General features: G+C 45.3%; 11 non-coding genes across 11 annotated transcripts; all 11 read right to left on the minus strand.

Annotated features, from left to right (window-relative positions):
• Nucleotides 1-210: 210 nt before the first annotated feature.
• Nucleotides 211-374, minus strand: LOC143486320 (U1 spliceosomal RNA). The gene has a single exon (XR_013123311.1). It is a non-coding gene; the product is annotated as a U1 spliceosomal RNA (small nuclear RNA).
• A 626-nt stretch (nucleotides 375-1000) lies between these two features.
• LOC143486339 (U1 spliceosomal RNA) lies at nucleotides 1001-1164 on the minus strand. The gene has a single exon (XR_013123330.1). It is a non-coding gene; the product is annotated as a U1 spliceosomal RNA (small nuclear RNA).
• Nucleotides 1165-1789: 625 nt separating this feature from the next.
• Nucleotides 1790-1953, minus strand: LOC143486340 (U1 spliceosomal RNA). Its single transcript, XR_013123331.1, has one exon. It is a non-coding gene; the product is annotated as a U1 spliceosomal RNA (small nuclear RNA).
• Nucleotides 1954-2580: 627 nt separating this feature from the next.
• On the minus strand, nucleotides 2581-2744 carry LOC143486321 (U1 spliceosomal RNA). The gene has a single exon (XR_013123312.1). It is a non-coding gene; the product is annotated as a U1 spliceosomal RNA (small nuclear RNA).
• Nucleotides 2745-3370: 626 nt separating this feature from the next.
• On the minus strand, nucleotides 3371-3534 carry LOC143486323 (U1 spliceosomal RNA). The gene has a single exon (XR_013123314.1). It is a non-coding gene; the product is annotated as a U1 spliceosomal RNA (small nuclear RNA).
• A 626-nt stretch (nucleotides 3535-4160) lies between these two features.
• Nucleotides 4161-4324, minus strand: LOC143486341 (U1 spliceosomal RNA). Its single transcript, XR_013123332.1, has one exon. It is a non-coding gene; the product is annotated as a U1 spliceosomal RNA (small nuclear RNA).
• Nucleotides 4325-4950: 626 nt separating this feature from the next.
• On the minus strand, nucleotides 4951-5114 carry LOC143486324 (U1 spliceosomal RNA). Its single transcript, XR_013123315.1, has one exon. It is a non-coding gene; the product is annotated as a U1 spliceosomal RNA (small nuclear RNA).
• Nucleotides 5115-5739: 625 nt separating this feature from the next.
• On the minus strand, nucleotides 5740-5903 carry LOC143486342 (U1 spliceosomal RNA). Its single transcript, XR_013123333.1, has one exon. It is a non-coding gene; the product is annotated as a U1 spliceosomal RNA (small nuclear RNA).
• Nucleotides 5904-6529: 626 nt separating this feature from the next.
• Nucleotides 6530-6693, minus strand: LOC143486325 (U1 spliceosomal RNA). Its single transcript, XR_013123316.1, has one exon. It is a non-coding gene; the product is annotated as a U1 spliceosomal RNA (small nuclear RNA).
• A 626-nt stretch (nucleotides 6694-7319) lies between these two features.
• LOC143486343 (U1 spliceosomal RNA) lies at nucleotides 7320-7483 on the minus strand. Its single transcript, XR_013123334.1, has one exon. It is a non-coding gene; the product is annotated as a U1 spliceosomal RNA (small nuclear RNA).
• Nucleotides 7484-8110: 627 nt separating this feature from the next.
• LOC143486326 (U1 spliceosomal RNA) lies at nucleotides 8111-8274 on the minus strand. The gene has a single exon (XR_013123317.1). It is a non-coding gene; the product is annotated as a U1 spliceosomal RNA (small nuclear RNA).
• Between the last annotated feature and the right edge of the window lie 1101 nt (nucleotides 8275-9375).

Here is a 9375-nt window from a genome sequence, read left to right on the forward strand (position 1 = left end):
TGCTCTGATCAATGTAGGAAACAGGAAAGAATGAAACGTTTAAGTGTGTACATAAATATACTGCATTTCAGGCAAAATACAACTAAACCTGTCTACCCACACTGTCTATAATGCCATACCAACAGGTGGAGCTCAAGCACTGAGAAACTACTTTGAAGCAAATTGTAATAATTGCTTGTTTTATTTCTTCTTTTTTTCCACAAAATGTATCAGGGGAGAGCGCGAACGCAGTCCCCCACTACCAGAAATTATGCAGTCGAGATTCCCGCATTTGGGGAATTCGCAAGGGTCAGCACAGCCTGAGTGCAATGGCTGAGCCTCACCTTGGGCGAACCACCTTCCTGATCATGGTCTCACCCCTGCCAGGTAAGTATGACTTGGAAATGCAGCTGTACAAGAACCCTTTCCCCTTGTCAGAACACAGGAAAAGGAAAACATGGGCAGAGGGGAGGGCGGGTCAGGGCCTGACAGACAGGGGGCGGGGTTGCAGGGCAATGGGCGGGCACTTGATTACAGGAAAGGGAAAATGATTGGAAAACATTTTGGTCTTGCACGTCAAACTCAGCAAAGGACAAGAGTCCTTACGTGTAGCCCGCTCTAGAAGCACCCAGTGCGTATTGATTTTGCCGTCGCTGGCAAGACTCCTTCTGCCGTTTGTCAACAGTTTTAAGGCTTTTTATGCTCCTAGCTAGGTTTAGAGATCGAATAGAATGAATAAAGCCATGACTGATTCTGTGATGGATTAGATCTTGTTCACATAGAACATCATGGAAAGCCCCAGTCTTTTAAATGCTTTGATCAATGTAGGAAATAGGAAAGAATGAAACGTTTAAGTGTGTACATAAATATACTGCATTTCAGGCAAAATACAACTAAACCTGTCTACCCACACTGTCTATAATGCCATACCAACAGGTGGAGCTCAAGCACTGAGAAGCTACTGTGAAGCAAATTGTAATAATTGCTTGTTTTATTTCTTCTTTTTTTCCACAAAATGTATCAGGGGAGAGCGCGAACGCAATCCCCCACTACCAGAAATTATGCAGTCGAGATTCCCGCATTTGGGGAATTCGCAAGGGTCAGCACAGCCTGAGTGCAATGGCTGAGCCTCACCTTGGGCGAACCACCTTCCTGATCATGGTCTCACCCCTGCCAGGTAAGTATGACTTGGAAATGCAGCTGTACAAGAACCCTTTCCCCTTGTCAGAACACAGGAAAAGGAAAACATGGGCAGAGGGGAGGGCGGGTCAGGGCCTGACAGACAGGGGGCGGGGTTGCAGGGCAATGGGCGGGCACTTGATTACAGGAAAGGGAAAATGATTGGAAAACATTTTGGTCTTGCACGTCAAACTCAGCAAAGGACAAGAGTCCTTACGTGTAGCCCGCTCTAGAAGCACCCAGTGCGTATTGATTTTGCCGTCGCTGGCAAGACTCCTTCTGCCGTTTGTCAACAGTTTTAAGGCTTTTTATGCTCCTAGCTAGGTTTAGAGATCGAATAGAATGAATAAAGCCATGACTGATTCTGTGATGGATTAGATCTTGTTCACATAGAACATCATGGAAAGCCCCAGTCTTTTAAATGCTTTGATCAATGTAGGAAATAGGAAAGAATGAAACGTTTAAGTGTGTACATAAATATACTGCATTTCAGGCAAAATACAACTAAACCTGTCTACCCACACTGTCTATAATGCCATACCAACAGGTGGAGCTCAAGCACTGAAAGCTACTGTGAAGCAAATTGTAATAATTGCTTGTTTTATTTCTTCTTTTTTTCCACAAAATGTATCAGGGGAGAGCGCGAACGCAATCCCCCACTACCAGAAATTATGCAGTCGAGATTCCCGCATTTGGGGAATTCGCAAGGGTCAGCACAGCCTGAGTGCAATGGCTGAGCCTCACCTTGGGCGAACCACCTTCCTGATCATGGTCTCACCCCTGCCAGGTAAGTATGACTTGGAAATGCAGCTGTACAAGAACCCTTTCCCCTTGTCAGAACACAGGAAAAGGAAAACATGGGCAGAGGGGAGGGCGGGTCAGGGCCTGACAGACAGGGGGCGGGGTTGCAGGGCAATGGGCGGGCACTTGATTACAGGAAAGGGAAAATGATTGGAAAACATTTTGGTCTTGCACGTCAAACTCAGCAAAGGACAAGAGTCCTTACGTGTAGCCCGCTCTAGAAGCACCCAGTGTGTATTGATTTTGCCGTCGCTGGCAAGACTCCTTCTGCCGTTTGTCAACAGTTTTAAGGCTTTTTATGCTCCTAGCTAGGTTTAGAGATCGAATAGAATGAATAAAGCCATGACTGATTCTGTGATGGATTAGATCTTGTTCACATAGAACATCATGGAAAGCCCCAGTCTTTTAAATGCTTTGATCAATGTAGGAAATAGGAAAGAATGAAACGTTTAAGTGTGTACATAAATATACTGCATTTCAGGCAAAATACAACTAAACCTGTCTACCCACAATGTCTATAATGCCATACCAACAGGTGGAGCTCAAGCACTGAGAAGCTACTGTGAAGCAAGTTGTAATAATTGCTTGTTTTATTTCTTCTTTTTTTTCCACAAAATGTATCAGGGGAGAGCGCGAACGCAGTCCCCCACTACCAGAAATTATGCAGTCGAGATTCCCGCATTTGGGGAATTCGCAAGGGTCAGCACAGCCTGAGTGCAATGGCTGAGCCTCACCTTGGGCGAACCACCTTCCTGATCATGGTCTCACCCCTGCCAGGTAAGTATGACTTGGAAATGCAGCTGTACAAGAACCCTTTCCCCTTGTCAGAACACAGGAAAAGGAAAACATGGGCAGAGGGGAGGGCGGGTCAGGGCCTGACAGACAGGGGGCGGGGTTGCAGGGCAATGGGCGGGCACTTGATTACAGGAAAGGGAAAATGATTGGAAAACATTTTGGTCTTGCACGTCAAACTCAGCAAAGGACAAGAGTCCTTACGTGTAGCCCGCTCTAGAAGCACCCAGTGCGTATTGATTTTGCCGTCGCTGGCAAGACTCCTTCTGCCGTTTGTCAACAGTTTTAAGGCTTTTTATGCTCCTAGCTAGGTTTAGAGATCGAATAGAATGAATAAAGCCATGACTGATTCTGTGATGGATTAGATCTTGTTCACATAGAACATCATGGAAAGCCCCAGTCTTTTAAATGCTCTGATCAATGTAGGAAACAGGAAAGAATGAAACGTTTAAGTGTGTACATAAATATACTGCATTTCAGGCAAAATACAACTAAACCTGTCTACCCACACTGTCTATAATGCCATACCAACAGGTGGAGCTCAAGCACTGAGAAACTACTTTGAAGCAAATTGTAATAATTGCTTGTTTTATTTCTTCTTTTTTTCCACAAAATGTATCAGGGGAGAGCGCGAACGCAGTCCCCCACTACCAGAAATTATGCAGTCGAGATTCCCGCATTTGGGGAATTCGCAAGGGTCAGCACAGCCTGAGTGCAATGGCTGAGCCTCACCTTGGGCGAACCACCTTCCTGATCATGGTCTCACCCCTGCCAGGTAAGTATGACTTGGAAATGCAGCTGTACAAGAACCCTTTCCCCTTGTCAGAACACAGGAAAAGGAAAACATGGGCAGAGGGGAGGGCGGGTCAGGGCCTGACAGACAGGGGGCGGGGTTGCAGGGCAATGGGCGGGCACTTGATTACAGGAAAGGGAAAATGATTGGAAAACATTTTGGTCTTGCACGTCAAACTCAGCAAAGGACAAGAGTCCTTACGTGTAGCCCGCTCTAGAAGCACCCAGTGCGTATTGATTTTGCCGTCGCTGGCAAGACTCCTTCTGCCGTTTGTCAACAGTTTTAAGGCTTTTTATGCTCCTAGCTAGGTTTAGAGATCGAATAGAATGAATAAAGCCATGACTGATTCTGTGATGGATTAGATCTTGTTCACATAGAACATCATGGAAAGCCCCAGTCTTTTAAATGCTTTGATCAATGTAGGAAATAGGAAAGAATGAAACGTTTAAGTGTGTACATAAATATACTGCATTTCAGGCAAAATACAACTAAACCTGTCTACCCACACTGTCTATAATGCCATACCAACAGGTGGAGCTCAAGCACTGAGAAGCTACTGTGAAGCAAATTGTAATAATTGCTTGTTTTATTTCTTCTTTTTTTCCACAAAATGTATCAGGGGAGAGCGCGAACGCAATCCCCCACTACCAGAAATTATGCAGTCGAGATTCCCGCATTTGGGGAATTCGCAAGGGTCAGCACAGCCTGAGTGCAATGGCTGAGCCTCACCTTGGGCGAACCACCTTCCTGATCATGGTCTCACCCCTGCCAGGTAAGTATGACTTGGAAATGCAGCTGTACAAGAACCCTTTCCCCTTGTCAGAACACAGGAAAAGGAAAACATGGGCAGAGGGGAGGGCGGGTCAGGGCCTGACAGACAGGGGGCGGGGTTGCAGGGCAATGGGCGGGCACTTGATTACAGGAAAGGGAAAATGATTGGAAAACATTTTGGTCTTGCACGTCAAACTCAGCAAAGGACAAGAGTCCTTACGTGTAGCCCGCTCTAGAAGCACCCAGTGTGTATTGATTTTGCCGTCGCTGGCAAGACTCCTTCTGCCGTTTGTCAACAGTTTTAAGGCTTTTTATGCTCCTAGCTAGGTTTAGAGATCGAATAGAATGAATAAAGCCATGACTGATTCTGTGATGGATTAGATCTTGTTCACATAGAACATCATGGAAAGCCCCAGTCTTTTAAATGCTCTGATCAATGTAGGAAACAGGAAAGAATGAAACGTTTAAGTGTGTACATAAATATACTGCATTTCAGGCAAAATACAACTAAACCTGTCTACCCACACTGTCTATAATGCCATACCAACAGGTGGAGCTCAAGCACTGAGAAACTACTTTGAAGCAAATTGTAATAATTGCTTGTTTTATTTCTTCTTTTTTTCCACAAAATGTATCAGGGGAGAGCGCGAACGCAGTCCCCCACTACCAGAAATTATGCAGTCGAGATTCCCGCATTTGGGGAATTCGCAAGGGTCAGCACAGCCTGAGTGCAATGGCTGAGCCTCACCTTGGGCGAACCACCTTCCTGATCATGGTCTCACCCCTGCCAGGTAAGTATGACTTGGAAATGCAGCTGTACAAGAACCCTTTCCCCTTGTCAGAACACAGGAAAAGGAAAACATGGGCAGAGGGGAGGGCGGGTCAGGGCCTGACAGACAGGGGGCGGGGTTGCAGGGCAATGGGCGGGCACTTGATTACAGGAAAGGGAAAATGATTGGAAAACATTTTGGTCTTGCACGTCAAACTCAGCAAAGGACAAGAGTCCTTACGTGTAGCCCGCTCTAGAAGCACCCAGTGCGTATTGATTTTGCCGTCGCTGGCAAGACTCCTTCTGCCGTTTGTCAACAGTTTTAAGGCTTTTTATGCTCCTAGCTAGGTTTAGAGATCGAATAGAATGAATAAAGCCATGACTGATTCTGTGATGGATTAGATCTTGTTCACATAGAACATCATGGAAAGCCCCAGTCTTTTAAATGCTTTGATCAATGTAGGAAATAGGAAAGAATGAAACGTTTAAGTGTGTACATAAATATACTGCATTTCAGGCAAAATACAACTAAACCTGTCTACCCACACTGTCTATAATGCCATACCAACAGGTGGAGCTCAAGCACTGAAAGCTACTGTGAAGCAAATTGTAATAATTGCTTGTTTTATTTCTTCTTTTTTTCCACAAAATGTATCAGGGGAGAGCGCGAACGCAATCCCCCACTACCAGAAATTATGCAGTCGAGATTCCCGCATTTGGGGAATTCGCAAGGGTCAGCACAGCCTGAGTGCAATGGCTGAGCCTCACCTTGGGCGAACCACCTTCCTGATCATGGTCTCACCCCTGCCAGGTAAGTATGACTTGGAAATGCAGCTGTACAAGAACCCTTTCCCCTTGTCAGAACACAGGAAAAGGAAAACATGGGCAGAGGGGAGGGCGGGTCAGGGCCTGACAGACAGGGGGCGGGGTTGCAGGGCAATGGGCGGGCACTTGATTACAGGAAAGGGAAAATGATTGGAAAACATTTTGGTCTTGCACGTCAAACTCAGCAAAGGACAAGAGTCCTTACGTGTAGCCCGCTCTAGAAGCACCCAGTGCGTATTGATTTTGCCGTCGCTGGCAAGACTCCTTCTGCCGTTTGTCAACAGTTTTAAGGCTTTTTATGCTCCTAGCTAGGTTTAGAGATCGAATAGAATGAATAAAGCCATGACTGATTCTGTGATGGATTAGATCTTGTTCACATAGAACATCATGGAAAGCCCCAGTCTTTTAAATGCTCTGATCAATGTAGGAAACAGGAAAGAATGAAACGTTTAAGTGTGTACATAAATATACTGCATTTCAGGCAAAATACAACTAAACCTGTCTACCCACACTGTCTATAATGCCATACCAACAGGTGGAGCTCAAGCACTGAGAAACTACTTTGAAGCAAATTGTAATAATTGCTTGTTTTATTTCTTCTTTTTTTCCACAAAATGTATCAGGGGAGAGCGCGAACGCAGTCCCCCACTACCAGAAATTATGCAGTCGAGATTCCCGCATTTGGGGAATTCGCAAGGGTCAGCACAGCCTGAGTGCAATGGCTGAGCCTCACCTTGGGCGAACCACCTTCCTGATCATGGTCTCACCCCTGCCAGGTAAGTATGACTTGGAAATGCAGCTGTACAAGAACCCTTTCCCCTTGTCAGAACACAGGAAAAGGAAAACATGGGCAGAGGGGAGGGCGGGTCAGGGCCTGACAGACAGGGGGCGGGGTTGCAGGGCAATGGGCGGGCACTTGATTACAGGAAAGGGAAAATGATTGGAAAACATTTTGGTCTTGCACGTCAAACTCAGCAAAGGACAAGAGTCCTTACGTGTAGCCCGCTCTAGAAGCACCCAGTGCGTATTGATTTTGCCGTCGCTGGCAAGACTCCTTCTGCCGTTTGTCAACAGTTTTAAGGCTTTTTATGCTCCTAGCTAGGTTTAGAGATCGAATAGAATGAATAAAGCCATGACTGATTCTGTGATGGATTAGATCTTGTTCACATAGAACATCATGGAAAGCCCCAGTCTTTTAAATGCTTTGATCAATGTAGGAAATAGGAAAGAATGAAACGTTTAAGTGTGTACATAAATATACTGCATTTCAGGCAAAATACAACTAAACCTGTCTACCCACACTGTCTATAATGCCATACCAACAGGTGGAGCTCAAGCACTGAGAAGCTACTGTGAAGCAAATTGTAATAATTGCTTGTTTTATTTCTTCTTTTTTTCCACAAAATGTATCAGGGGAGAGCGCGAACGCAATCCCCCACTACCAGAAATTATGCAGTCGAGATTCCCGCATTTGGGGAATTCGCAAGGGTCAGCACAGCCTGAGTGCAATGGCTGAGCCTCACCTTGGGCGAACCACCTTCCTGATCATGGTCTCACCCCTGCCAGGTAAGTATGACTTGGAAATGCAGCTGTACAAGAACCCTTTCCCCTTGTCAGAACACAGGAAAAGGAAAACATGGGCAGAGGGGAGGGCGGGTCAGGGCCTGACAGACAGGGGGCGGGGTTGCAGGGCAATGGGCGGGCACTTGATTACAGGAAAGGGAAAATGATTGGAAAACATTTTGGTCTTGCACGTCAAACTCAGCAAAGGACAAGAGTCCTTACGTGTAGCCCGCTCTAGAAGCACCCAGTGTGTATTGATTTTGCCGTCGCTGGCAAGACTCCTTCTGCCGTTTGTCAACAGTTTTAAGGCTTTTTATGCTCCTAGCTAGGTTTAGAGATCGAATAGAATGAATAAAGCCATGACTGATTCTGTGATGGATTAGATCTTGTTCACATAGAACATCATGGAAAGCCCCAGTCTTTTAAATGCTTTGATCAATGTAGGAAATAGGAAAGAATGAAACGTTTAAGTGTGTACATAAATATACTGCATTTCAGGCAAAATACAACTAAACCTGTCTACCCACAATGTCTATAATGCCATACCAACAGGTGGAGCTCAAGCACTGAGAAGCTACTGTGAAGCAAGTTGTAATAATTGCTTGTTTTATTTCTTCTTTTTTTTCCACAAAATGTATCAGGGGAGAGCGCGAACGCAGTCCCCCACTACCAGAAATTATGCAGTCGAGATTCCCGCATTTGGGGAATTCGCAAGGGTCAGCACAGCCTGAGTGCAATGGCTGAGCCTCACCTTGGGCGAACCACCTTCCTGATCATGGTCTCACCCCTGCCAGGTAAGTATGACTTGGAAATGCAGCTGTACAAGAACCCTTTCCCCTTGTCAGAACACAGGAAAAGGAAAACATGGGCAGAGGGGAGGGCGGGTCAGGGCCTGACAGACAGGGGGCGGGGTTGCAGGGCAATGGGCGGGCACTTGATTACAGGAAAGGGAAAATGATTGGAAAACATTTTGGTCTTGCACGTCAAACTCAGCAAAGGACAAGAGTCCTTACGTGTAGCCCGCTCTAGAAGCACCCAGTGCGTATTGATTTTGCCGTCGCTGGCAAGACTCCTTCTGCCGTTTGTCAACAGTTTTAAGGCTTTTTATGCTCCTAGCTAGGTTTAGAGATCGAATAGAATGAATAAAGCCATGACTGATTCTGTGATGGATTAGATCTTGTTCACATAGAACATCATGGAAAGCCCCAGTCTTTTAACATGAGAAATATTAATTTAAGTTTGAATGATGAATGTATCAATGAACATAATCATAAACGTCAATATATTGTTTATTTTTCCACCAGTGTACTACACAGACCAATATATGAGTGCAGAAAATAGTTCAGAACACTGGAAATTCTGACCAAAATTGTTGTTTAATTTTGGGAGTTTTGCTCAGGATATTGGAAGAATTGAAGTAAATCAGAAGATGTTTTTTAATACCATTTTAGATGGTATATTTTTCTTAAATTTCCCAGGCCTCTGCCACAGGCATCTCCATAGTGCCTAAAAGTGGTCCTCTGCATGCTCAAAGCAAATGACTGGATCTTCCATTCATCATCTATAATATGAGCCGTCACACCAAGATAATTCTTGTTGCTAACAGAGGTCCAGTGATCCCCAGTCAGAGCCACATTTGTGGCGCTCTTCACAATAACCTGTTTTACTTCCCTTTCCTCATCATACAGCTGCTGGACTTTCTTTGACATTGTCTTTCTGGACGGTAGTTCGTAACTTAACTCAGTTGACGCAATGTTCAGCGCTTCTTGTAAGCCTTTGGCTGTGTTCGAAATAGCCTACTACATACTACTGGCGTACTGATCGAGCCCCAAATCAGTATGTCGTATGCAGTATGTGACCAAAATGAAAATTTCCAGTACGTGAAACATACCCGGATGACCTA

The sequence above is a fragment of the Brachyhypopomus gauderio genome, unplaced genomic scaffold (genome assembly GCF_052324685.1).
Source record: "Brachyhypopomus gauderio isolate BG-103 unplaced genomic scaffold, BGAUD_0.2 sc44, whole genome shotgun sequence".
Lineage (NCBI taxonomy): Eukaryota > Metazoa > Chordata > Actinopteri > Gymnotiformes > Hypopomidae > Brachyhypopomus > Brachyhypopomus gauderio.